The sequence below is a fragment of the Pleurodeles waltl genome, chromosome 7, assembly GCF_031143425.1.
Source record: "Pleurodeles waltl isolate 20211129_DDA chromosome 7, aPleWal1.hap1.20221129, whole genome shotgun sequence".
NCBI lineage: Eukaryota > Metazoa > Chordata > Amphibia > Caudata > Salamandridae > Pleurodeles > Pleurodeles waltl.
Genome location: NC_090446.1, coordinates 228,431,327 through 228,444,461, shown reverse-complemented (window position 1 = coordinate 228,444,461; position 13,135 = coordinate 228,431,327).

Sequence of the window (13,135 nt, the reverse complement as noted above, 5' to 3'; positions counted from 1 at the left end):
TATAGAGACCAGGCCACCAGTAACAAGCCTGTAACAGTGAAATCGTGGCAGCCACACCAGCATGTGCAGATGCCGCCCCCTCATGTGCTGCAGAAATTAATCGAGGTCTCTCAATTTTATTGGGCATTTCACGTACACCATCGCCTGGAATTTTAACAACAGCATTTAGCATACTACCCAAGCTGTAACTATATTTAGAAGGGAATCCTTTAGGAAATGGCGTGCCATCAGCCATAGCCTTTATGGCAGCCGAAATCTCTGTGTCTTGTTTGGAACTTGAACGAGTCACTGCGGCCACAGTGGCAACAGCCACTGCCGACTTCGCGGCTTCATCAGCCAAAGTGTTCCCAGCAACGTGTATTCCAACGCGCTGGTGTCCAAGTGTATGTACAACATGGACTTTAGGAAGCGTTTCTTTCAGATCCGCAACCTTACACCACAGCAATTTGTGTTTAATGGTGTTGCCTTTAGAATCTCTGAACCCATTCAACCTCCAATAGTGGAGAATATTCATTGAAAGACTGAACACAGTAGTAGGAGTCACAGACCAGCAAGGTTAAAGTCACCGGATCCGCGTGTTCCAATGCTAACAATAGAGCTTTGAGCTCAGCCAGCTGTGCCGTACAATCTCCCAAGGTTTGTGTATAAGTATGTCGGGCAGAACACTTCCCCCTCCATAGTGGCGCTCACTACTGCACATGCAGAATACTGTTGTTTAGTCCCAACCGCTGGTTGCGCAGAGCCATCGGTATACCTGACCACTTGATATTGGTCAATAGGCAATGTGCCAGGGGGAACTGGGTATTCCATTTCATATTGAAGAAATTCTTGAGTCTGCAGTTTAGGGTCAAATATATATTCTACATCAGTGGCTGTCAAAGACGTAGCCCATTGTATCCATCGCGGGTGTAAAGCTTTCGAATTAGGAACACTCGCTTTTGTAACATCCTCCAAGGCTGGAATCGGGGAAACAACAATAATGCGTTGGCCCTGGGCAAGTGGTCTTTCTATAATCACAGCCATCTGTACTGCAGTGAGTATTTTCTCAGTTTGTGCAAATCGTTGTTCTGCAGCAGAATACAAGTGGGACTTGTATGCTATCGGGACTGTCTCACCCTCATTAAAGGTGACATATGTAAACCCAACAGCCCCAGGTATCACCCTGATGACTAAATGTGTTTTATTGTCCTGTGTGTGTAAATGTTTAACTGCTAAGAGATCAGTTTGCAAATCTCGAAGTATATGTGTATGCTCAATCGTCCAAAATCTACTCGAAAAATTCGGGTGAATCAACTCGTATAAGGGTTTTATACGTGTAGCATATTCAGGAATGTAAGTTATGTATTTTGTACGCACTATATTATTCAAAAGCGCTGCGCTGTGTGAATTCTGTGTTGCATATGTGCGTGTATGTCCATTTAAGTGTCTGTAATCCACCACTATCCTATATGAATGATCCGGTTTAGCAACTGGAAATAAGGGATTATTCATCGGTGAGACACAGGGTTCTATTACACCCTGGTACTCCAGTTGTGTAAGAATTTTCCTAACCGATTCCCTAGCTTCAAATTTGATAGGATACTGCGGCTGCGGCTGAGGTTCGCCCTTTATTGGAATTACATGACAAGGTGATTGTCTATCCCACCCCACATTATTTCTATATAGGGCGGGAGCTTGTGCCAGAGCCCATGATTTACTATAGGACTCCGTCAGTTCTCTCGGAACAAGCGGTGAGAATGAAGGTATAAAACCTCCTCCCCAACTGGACAATCGCGAACAAAGTCAGGTGGCCAATCTTGTTCAGCCAGCAGAACGTCATATGATTTTACCACATGGTCCCAAAAGATGGCATGTACAATGCGGTCAATGTCCCCTTCTAATTGCAGAGTTACTTTATATACTCTATCAGGATCAGAGACCCGCATATCTGCCGTTTTGACTTGTATGAAGTCATCAGTTGCTTTCACCTCCAGATGCTCTAGAAGACTCCGGCGAAGTATTGTGACCTCTGCCACGCTGTCTAACAGTGCCAACGCCCATGTCTTGTTCGTCAAGAGAACTCTCTTCTTAAGTGGCATGTCTAACTGAGGCTGCTGCCACCTTCTTTTTTTTAAATTGTTGCTTTTGTTGGAGTGGTTTCTCTTCTTGTTTAATAGAAACCTCCGTTGAGCGTTGTGATTCCTGTGTCAGTTTCACGTACTTAGTTCTCCGCTCTGACTGCCCACCTCTCTCACTTCCCTTGTCCGAGGAGTCCTGAAAGGAACGAGATTGGCGTTTTTCCTTTCAAAGTTCAAGCTTGAACAACCGACCACTAAGTAATAGGATGCACCTATCCCGTGGCGGCGGATAACCTCAGCCCCACGGACGTCTCCGCTTCCGGAACCGAGGAGTCAAAATATATATGAGACAGAGAGAGTCAGCCGGACCCCAAAATTAGAGCCAGACCAATCGTTGGTGGCGCCATGTCGCGTGGGCTCTCATTATCCTAAATGAGACTACTGGATTTCTAGGCAGCAGGATCGATCACGGTGTGGGGGACTGAGTCTGACCCACGTGGAAGGAACTCTGGGGGTCATTCTGACGGGCGGCGGAGGCCGCCCGCCAGAGTTCCCCCCTCCGAAATACCGCTCCGCGGTCGAAAGACCGCGGAGGGTATTCTAAGTTTTTCCCTGGGCTGGCGGGCGGTCGCCAAAAGACCGCCCGCCAGCCCAGGGAAAAACTCCCTTCCCACGAGGATGCCGGCTCGTAATCGAGCCGGCGGAGTGGGAAGGTGCGACGGGTGCTGTTGCACCCGTCGCGTATTTCACTGTCTGCCAAGCAGACAGTGAAATACTTGTAGGGGCCCTCTTACGGGGGCCCCTGCAGTGCCCATGCCAGTGGCATGGGCACTGCAGGGGCCCCCAGGGGCCCCGCGACCCCCCCTACCGCCATCCGGTGGATGGCGGTAGGGGGGGTCTGAATCCCCTCGGCGGCGCAGCTAGCTGCGCCGCCTTGGAGGATTCCAAAGGGCGGCGGTACACTGGCAGGAGACCGCCAGTGTTGCCGGTCCGACCGCGGCTTTACCGCCGCGGTCAGAATGCCCTGCGGGGCACCGCCGGCCTGTCGGCGGTGCTCCCGCCGACCCTGGCCCCCGGCGGTCGGTCAGAATGACCCCCTCTGTCACCTAAATCCGTTTTTTGCTCCGGCTAACTAGCAGTGCCTCATTTCTTCCAAAGGGAAGAGATGATTGGGCAGCTGAGCGCATGACATCTTTGGAACTTCTCAGGGAGGTCGTGGTCACTCAGATCCAAACCAGCTCTCTCATGTAAATGATCTCATATACAAATGACAAAGGCAGTTTAAGTTTTATATATTGTTTTAATAAAACGACTGCATTTTAGATATTAAGGCGTTAGCCGCAATAACCAGAACCATACAACACAGTAGGATTGAAATAGTCACGAGGAGAGTAAAACATAAGAATAACGCTATCATGGTGTTAATAAATTCTACTCTCCCTCAGTTAGTTCTATCTTGAGCACAGCATGTTAAGCTTCTAACTTGCCTTTTAGATCCCTGGGAAGCCATCAACCCTCATACCTGAGCAAAGGCCTGTGATCTGGTTCAGCACCTGCAACAAGGCAGTCAGCGTCTAGTTGTGGTTCCCTGGTCGGAATCTCCCTCTTGCGTGTATTAGGACAAGGAAGTGTTTTTATAACTAACATGTCAGTGTGATCACAAAATGTCCCTACGCAAGAATCCCAAAGACTAAACTCCTACCACGTCTATCGGCAATGTACCAGACTGTATCCTTGACTGAAGCACAGAGTGAACAGGAATGTGTTATTGAAAACTTCAGTGCTGAAGTAGGCTAAACAGTGTGATATAAAAAATAAAACAAGACCGTAGAACTGGCTATTTGAAAAATAACAGTACAAAGCTGAATAACAAGCATGTAGAGCAAAGTGCACAGAGGCTCTATGCTGCGAGCAAAGGAATAAAATACATCCAAGGCAAAATGCACAAAGGCCTAAAGCCTGAAGCTAAGGCGTAAAGGATACGTAAAACTGACCACACTACACCCTCCCCTTGTCGGTAGCAAGTGGTTCTTAAGAAAATAAAAATATGCCCCAGATATAAATAAAACATAAAAGATACATTTCGACAAGGTCAGAGGACAAGAAAGTCATAAATTTGGGAAGCATGTGACGATAAAGCCAAATCCAATATAATGTACATTTTTGCTTCAGTGAGAAGAAAAAAAAATCCAATTGTCAGACAGAAGCAATAGAAAGCAGGAGTTCCTCCACTTCGATATATGTCAATATCGGAAGATCCACGCCAAAAAGTACCATGGAGCAGGTGTGTTCCAAAGCCCCAAAACCATTCAGGGCGGCACCCCGCGCAGGGCATATGAATGAGACAATACCATCTTCCTCCAAGAAGGGAATCTCATAAACTGCCTCACGAAGCAAACGCAACCGTAGTGCACAAGTCTGGGAATGAGCCCTAATCGGGAACATCAACAGATCAGCATTGACCACTGAAGGGCGCTGCAGTGAGAAACAGAGAGCCAGTGCATGTTCAAACGAGCACCAGAGGCACCGAAACACGGGTTGCACACAATCCAAAACCGGCCGGAATGTCAGAGACCAGTCACACTCCAAATGACCCAGGAGTGTTGCTCCAAAATGCTGCATCATGCGTTCACGACACAGCTGCGCCGACGGGAGCATTAATAGGGGATCTCGTCGTGGCGGGACAGCCATTGCGGAAAAACAGCAGCAAAAGCAAGACTCCAGCCAATAAATCCAAAGTAATCAGGAAACCCCCAAAAAAATTTCCGAAAATAGAGTGTATAGTCGAAGGTATTAAACCGAATATGGAAGAGAAGGTGTGAGCAAAACCAACACCAACGGCTTTGAAAAAATGTGCAATTCCAGTAGTGCTGGATGCATTAAATATACGTCCCACAAGTTCACCAAAGTGACTCGGAAAGTTAGTATTCAAAAGGGACTGTATTTCCGCCTATGACCTTGCCACCTGAAGTGCATAGGTCTCGCTAGCAGATGTAAGGGCCACATGCTTTTGAAACAATAGAGCCTTTAATCGACTCAACTTGTCGAAATTTACCTTGGAAGTAGCAATATGAGGCCAGATGTCTGCTACCTCCCTAATTTGAGTGGGGGGAAACAACACATTCCCGCAGCACGTAACGGCCTTGGTGACAACGATGACGTAAACTATTCCGGCACGCATGCCACAACAGTGTTCGCTGTTAAGAAGAATGTAACTGCCGTTAGAAAGCACCTGGAAAGTGTTTTTAATAACTGGGACTGGAACTCCCTTCAGATAACAAGCTAAGTTAGCAATCGAAGCATTACACGCCCTGTGCAAGGACAGCTGTTTACAAACCATGGAATGGCTAACAGAAGTTTCGCATTCGCTACCGCTAAGAAAAACCTCCCTCAAACCATTAATACATCTGTATAGAAAGGGAAGCTCCCACACCTCGTGTATGTAACTGTCTCCCAACCGTTCGTATCTACCCACCGGAATGTGCTTCAAACAAGAAGAAAATTGCAGAGTGGAGATAGGCATATTAATAACTCCATGAATCAACCACTCAGCTGACGGAATCTCAGCAACCGTAAAAGGCAGTTTCTCCAATTTTTCAATATTTAACATAACATACATCGCTTCCTTTTTAGCCATCAGCTGTTGTTGACGAGTCAAATTAAAGGAAACAAATATCTCCCTGCCACGAATGTGCTGCCACGGGAAGCAACCTGCCTTCAAGGTCTGTAGAGTCCAACCCAGCTGCATGATGGACCGCGTCTGACTCTGCCCACTCTGCCCATGATATAAAGAAGACATGTCTGATTTAATAATGTCTATAGCAGAGGAAACGATGTTGTCAATTGTGTAAACACGGTCTGAAAGGGTATGTATCCCATTATCCACAACAGACAAAGCCTGTATCAGGTTTTCCTGATCAATTTGTCTCAACCGGGCCGCTGCCTCTTGTTGTGAAAGCTTCCAAATCTCATTATATGCTTCATATAAAAAACGTTTCTTCCGAGGCATCTTTGGTCCTGACAAAAAATCTTGTAAGTCAGTATCATTAGACAGCAACGTGAGATGTGATTTAACTGCATCCAGCGTGGATGATTTTAACCATTGCTGACAAAGCTTTCCCACGCTGTATGTAGTTATGATATCAGCATGTTCTGGTGATATGTAGCGAGGGTCTGCCCTATTAGTCCTGAACCCCCCTGAAGAGGTGACAAAACGTTGATGACACTTATTAGTGTCTACGGGCCATAATAACCACCCGCCCGGATGTATCAATGAAGTGTTAAGCCTACCATTCTGGACCCAGTGTGTAAACTCACTAAACGTGGCATTAACATATCGCTGCCAATTGTTCAATTTGGAAGGGACAGGTATACCAGGCAAATTAAATTCTCTAATCGTTGCTAAGCCCAAACAGCTAGTCTGTTGTACTGTGTCAATGAGGAAAATCATCTGCACAGGGATAATACATGCCCTAAATAATGTGTCCCTGCCTTGCATTTGCCAATTTTTCGTTCTCCAGACACTTTTTAAATCAACAGTCTTCAACCAATATTCATACCCCTCTACCGAAAGTTTAGATACAAACAAATTCGAATACAATAATTTAGTATCGGTCAATAACATTTGCTTATTAGCATACGGTGTAACTTTAAAATAGTAAGACTTAGCATTTTGTTGATTATGCCCAGAAAAATATGCAAATTTATCATAATACGTTTTAGAACTCCTCTGTGGAGGAGTTGGGCAATGTTCCCATTGCATATACTCAAATATCGACTTAGGGCTACTAGCTTTATGAATAAAGTGGTGTCCATAATAATTGTAGCAAAACATGTCACCATGATTATCTCTAAATAGGTAAGCATCTTCATCGTCATAGGCAGTATAATATTGCAATTCTGTTAGCATAGAATCTACTGTCTTCACATCCCAATCATCAGAATCAATGCCTGGTATAACGATATCATTCATTGATAACTTGAGAACATATGGTATTTGAATCAATTCAGTGGGACCATATATATCAAACCTCACTTTATCCCACACAATCGCATCCAGAATCAGTATTGCAGAAATGTTCACATTGGACAAGTCTCTTCGAACCATATGAGACGAAAAATGTGGTTTCAACACCGTCTCCACGTGCTCAACGTCAGATCGTTCAGGAAGAAAATGACCATGTATTACTAAAAAAAAATAACCACAAATCCCAACCACAAAAAAAGAGTAATTTCAGCCATAAAAAGCCACACATAGTTCCAAGGAAAAACAAAATATGTGCGTTTAAGCCAACACAGCAGCTTAGGTGGACCTCGGATTGAAGATAGTGAAGACGAGGAGTCTGACACGGCATCATCAGTGTCGTTGAAGCAGCCAGAGGCAGTTCTTGCAAAAGGTGCAACTGTGAACAAAGAAGCAGATGGAGGCTCTCGCCTTGGCACACTGTAAACCACATGTTCAGAAATATCAGTAGAACGTACAGCAACTTGATCAAAAGATTCCAAATTAATCGTCGTCTGTGGAACAATCGCAAGATCAGCTTCCACCCTCCCCAAGCTCGGAGAGGAAACAGCATCAGTGCAAATCACCTGCAGCGGGACTTCTTCCCCAGTAGTGAGAGGGATTCCGGAACTACTGGGTGTCCCTCTTGGTCTGCTGTGCAGAATCGGCCACATGTTGTAACCTGACATTATCAATGGAAACAAAGCGATTTCCTTTGGCCCCGTGCAACGGCGGTAAAATCACAGTTCTCGTGCCGCTAACCCCTAACACAGGAACTGGTGCTCGATAAGAAGGACCAAATTCTTTCTTCATTGCGACCTTTTCAAGCACTAGATCCCCAATCTTAGGTATCCAACCAGTAGGCGTTACTGGCTCATCCTTAATTCCTGTGGAGGCAGCACTTGCAGAAGAGTTATCTTAATGGAATTGTTGTAAATCCTGTAAAACAGTGACACGATCATTTATGTCAAAGGACGTATCTGCCGCCTCCACACCAGGACAATCTAGATCAGGAACATACATTCGTGTTCCAAACAGGCACTCATATGAAGTATGACCCCCCAAGGACCTTCTAGGCAAGGTATTAAGTGCTTTCTGTACTCCATACAGGTGGGCTAGCCAACTACGACCCGTACCTATAACTCTGGCCGTTAAGGATTGCTTTAAATCACGATTTAAACGCTTCACGACAGAATTTCCCTTGGGATGAAATGGAGACGAGAATTGGAGTTGGACCCCCAACGAAGCCATGGTGTCCCTGAATGCCTTAGAGGCAAAAGCAGGGCCCTGGTCCGAATGAAAAGCCGCAACTGCAAATGTATCGATAAAGATGCACAAATCTTTAATAACAGTCCGAGCGTCAGCCGAGCGCTGTGGCCAGACCCACACAAATCTGGACCATGAATCTACAGCAACCAAAATATATTTGTATGCACTATCTGGTGTCAGCGGACCACAATGATCCAAGTACACACACTGTAAAGGTTTACTTGAAATCAGAAGGGGCATCTGCTGCGGGCGTCTAGCTGCCAAAGCTTTGATTTGTTGACAGACGTCACAACAAAGGACATACTGCTCTGTCTCCTTATAGAGACCAGGCCACCAGTAACAAGCCTGTAACAGTGAAATCGTGGCAGCCACACCAACATGTGCAGATGCCGCCCCCTCATGTGCTGCAGAAATTAATCGAGGTCTCTCAATTTTATTGGGCATTTCACGTACACCATCGCCTGGAATTTTAACAACAGCATTTAGCATACTACCCAAGCTGTAACTATATTTAGAAGGGAATCCTTTAGGAAATGGCGTGCCATCAGCCATAGCCTTTATGGCAGCCGAAATCTCTGTGTCTGGTTTGGAACTTAAACGAGTCACTGCGGCCACAGTGGCAACAGCCACTGCCGACTTCACGCCTTCATCAGCCAAAGTGTTCCCAGCAACGTGTATTCCAACGCGCTGGTGTCCAAGTGTATGTACAACATGGACTTTAGGAAGCGTTTCTTTCAGATCCGCAACCTTACCCCACAGCAATTTGTGTTTAATGGTGTTGCCTTTAGAATCTCTGAACCCATTCAACCTCCAATAGTGGAGAATATTCATTGAAAGACTGAACACAGTAGTAGGAGTCACAGACCAGCAAGGTTAAAGTCACCGGATCCGCGTGTTCCAATGCTAACAATAGAGCTTTGAGCTCAGCCAGCTGTGCCGTACAATCTCCCAAGGTTTGTGTATAAGTATGTCGGGGCATAACACTTCCCCCTCCATAGTGCCGCTCACTACTGCACATGCAGCAGAATACTGTTGTTTAGTCCCAACCGCTGGTTGCGCAGAGCCATCGGTATACCTGACCACTTGATATTGGTCAATAGGCAATGTGCCAGGGGGAACTGGGTATTCCATTTCATATTGACGAAATTCTTGAGTCTGCAGTTTAGGGTCAAATATATATTCTACATCAGTGGCTGTCAAAGACGTAGCCCATTGTATCCATCGCGGGTGTAAAGCTTTCGAATTAGGAACACTTGCTTTTGTAACAGCCTCCAAGGCTGGAATCGGGGAAACAACAATAATGCGTTGGCCCTGGGCAAGAGGTCTTTCTTTAATCACAGCCATCTGTACTGCAGTGAGTATTTTCTCAGTTTGTGCAAATCGTTGTTCTGCAGCAGAATACAAGTGGGACTTGCATGCTATCGGGACTGTCTCACCCTCAATAAAGGTGACATATGTAAACCCAACAGCCCCAGGTATCACCCTGATGACTAAATGCGTTTTATTGTCCTGTGTGTGTAAATGTTTAACTGCTAAGAGATCAGTTTGCAAATCTTGAAGTATATGTGTATGCTCAATCGTCCAAAATCTACTCGAAAAATTCGGGCGAATCAACTCGTATAAGGGTTTTATACGTGTAGCATATTCAGGAATGTAAGTTATGTATTTTGTACGCACTATATTATTCATAAGCGCTGCACTGTGTGAATTCTGTATTGCATATGTGCGTGTATGTCCATTTAAGTGTCTGTAATCCACCACTATCCTATATGAATGATCCGGTTTAGCAACTGAGAATAAGGGATTATTCATCGGTGAGACACAGGGTTCTATTACACCCTGGTACTCCAGTTGTGTAAGAATTTTCCTAACCGATTCCCTAGCTTCAAATTTGATAGGATACTGCGGCTGCGGCTGAGCTTCGCCCTTTATTGGAATTACATGATAAGGTGATTGTCTATCCCACCCCACATTATTTCTATATAGGGCGGGAGCTTGTGCCAGAGCCCATGATTTACTATAGGACTCCGTCAGTTCTCTCGGAACAAGCGGTGAGAATGAAGGTATAAAACCTCCTCCCCAACTGGACAATCGCGAACAAAGTCAGGTGGCCAATCTTGTTCAGCCAGCAGAACGTCATATGATTTTACCACATGGTCCCAAAAGATGGCATGTACAATGCGGTCAATGTCCCCTTCTAATTGCAGAGTTACTTTATATACTCTATCAGGATCAGAGACCCGCATATCTGCCGTTTTGACTTGTATGAAGTCATCAGTTGCTTTCACCTCCAGATGCTCTAGAAGACTCCGGCGAAGTATTGTGACCTCTGCCACGCTGTCTAACAGTGCCAACGCCCATGTCTTGTTCGTCAAGAGAACTCTCTTCTTAAGTGGCATGTCTAACTGAGGCTGCTGCCACCTTCTTTTTTTTAAATTGTTGCTTTTGTTGGAGTGGTTTCTCTTCTTGTTTAATAGAAACCTCCGTTGAGCGTTGTGATTCCTGTATCAGTTTCACGTACTTAGTTCTCCGCTCTGACCGCCCACCTCTCTCACTTCCCTTGTCCGAGGAGTCCTGAAAGGAACGAGATTGGCGTTTTTCCTTTCAAAGTTCAAGCTTGAACAACCGACCACTAAGTAATAGGATGCACCTATCCCGTGGCGGCGGATAACCTCAGCCCCACGGACGTCTCCGCTTACGGAACCGAGGAGTCAAAATATATATGAGACAGAGAGAGTCAGCCGGACCCCAAAATTAGAGCCAGACCAATCGTTGGTGGCGCCATGTCGCGTGGGCTCTCATTATCCTAAATGAGACTACTGGATTTCTAGGCAGCAGGATCGATCATGGTGTGGGGGACTGAGTCTGACGCACGTGGAAGGAACTCTGTCACCTAAATCCGTTTTTTGCTCTGGCTAACTAGCAGTGCCTCATTTCTTCCAAAGGGAAGAGATGATTGGGCAGCCGAGCGCATGACATCTTTGGAACTTCTCAGGGAAGTCGTGGTCACTCAGATCCAAACCAACTCTCTCATTTACAGTATGATCTCATATACAAATTACAAAGGCAGTATAAGTTTTATATAATGTTTTAATAAAACGACTGCATTTTAGATATCAAGGCGTGAGCCACAATAACCAGAACCATACAACACAGTAGGATTGAAATAGTCACCAGGAGAGTAAAACATAAGAACAATGCTATCATGGTGTTTAACAGTTTCTACTCTCCCTCTGATAGTTCTATTTCGAGCACAGCATGTTAAGCTTCTAACTTGCCTTTCTGAATCCCTCGGGAGACATAAGCCCTCATACCTGAGCAAAGGCCTGTGATCTGGTTCAGCATCTGCCACCAGGCGGTGAGCGTCTGGTTGTGGTTCCCTGGTCGGAATCTCCCTCTTGCGTGTATTGGGACAAGGAAGTGTTTTTATATCACAAAATGTCCCTACGCAGAAATGCCAATGACTAAACTCCTACCACGTCTATCGGCAATGTACCAGACTGTATCCTTGACTGAAGCACAGAGTGAACAAGAATGTGTTATGGAGAACTCCAGTGCTGAAGTAGGCTAAACAGTGTGATATGAAATATAAAACAAGACCGTAGAACTGGCTATTTGAAAAATAACAGTACGAAGCCGAATAAAAAGCATTTAGAGCAAAGTGCACAGAGGCTCTTAAGCTGCGAGCAAAGGAATAAAATACGTCCAAGGCAAAATGCACAAAGGCCTAAAGCCTGAAGCTAATGCGTAAAGGATACGTAAAACTGACCACACTACAAGAGAAGTCAATCAATAAGTCCCTTAGTACCTCACCCTTAAATTTACAAGAAGATGTTGAATCAGACATTCTGCTGTTTGATAGCTGGATCACTAAATCATTAGACCAGATTGCTTCCTCAAAAAAGCTTGCAGTGAAACGATTGAGGCCATCCACGCTCTTGGTTTTCACAGGAATTAGGAAAAGAGAAAGGTTGGTGTAAAAGATTGGAACACCTCTGGAGGCAATCTTATGATCCTGCTGCTAAATTTCTCTATAAAGCAGTGCTTAAGAGTTTTTGCAAAAATATGTCTCTAGCCATGAAAGAACATTTTTGCACGGCAGCCTGATACAGCCTCTAATTATCTTAGGGAAGTTTATAAGATAGAGAGCTATTTTGCTTTTCCTCAAGGTACTCAAGGTACTAAGACTGATATCACTCAATCTGTTGAACTCTGTGGAAAGCTGTCAGCCTTCTTTGATGAGAAGTTCCATTTGATATACTCCTCCTTCCCTGACTCTCTGAAGGAAATTCCTGTCATTAGCTCATAGGATACAGGGTAGTCTGAAAGAACTCCTGCTGGTCTTTGTGGTCACAAATCATGTGTTTATGAGTTTGCCTTTATTTCTGAGCAATGTTCTCAGAATAGGATTATAAAATGTAAATCTGGTCCCCCACATGATGTTTGCCCCCACACATTTTCAGACTTATGGTGCACTATCACAAACTACTACTCAATAAAACCTAGAATACCTCATTTAGCTCTGGAGTCTTTTGCTCTTCCTGTAAACAAGTGTCTCTTCGGCCACTCCTGAAAAAGCCTACTGCTGACACAAATGTGTTGAGCATTTATAGACCTATCTCTCTTCCCCCAGCACTGTCAAAAATCTTGGAGAAATTGGTCACCCAAAAACTATCCACATATTTGGAGCCCAATTCCCTTCTCCACCACTCACAGTCGAGTTTTAGCACAGAGGGGGTTATTACAACTTTGGAGGAGGTGTTAATCCGTTTGAAAAGTGACGGTAAAATGACGGATATACCACCAG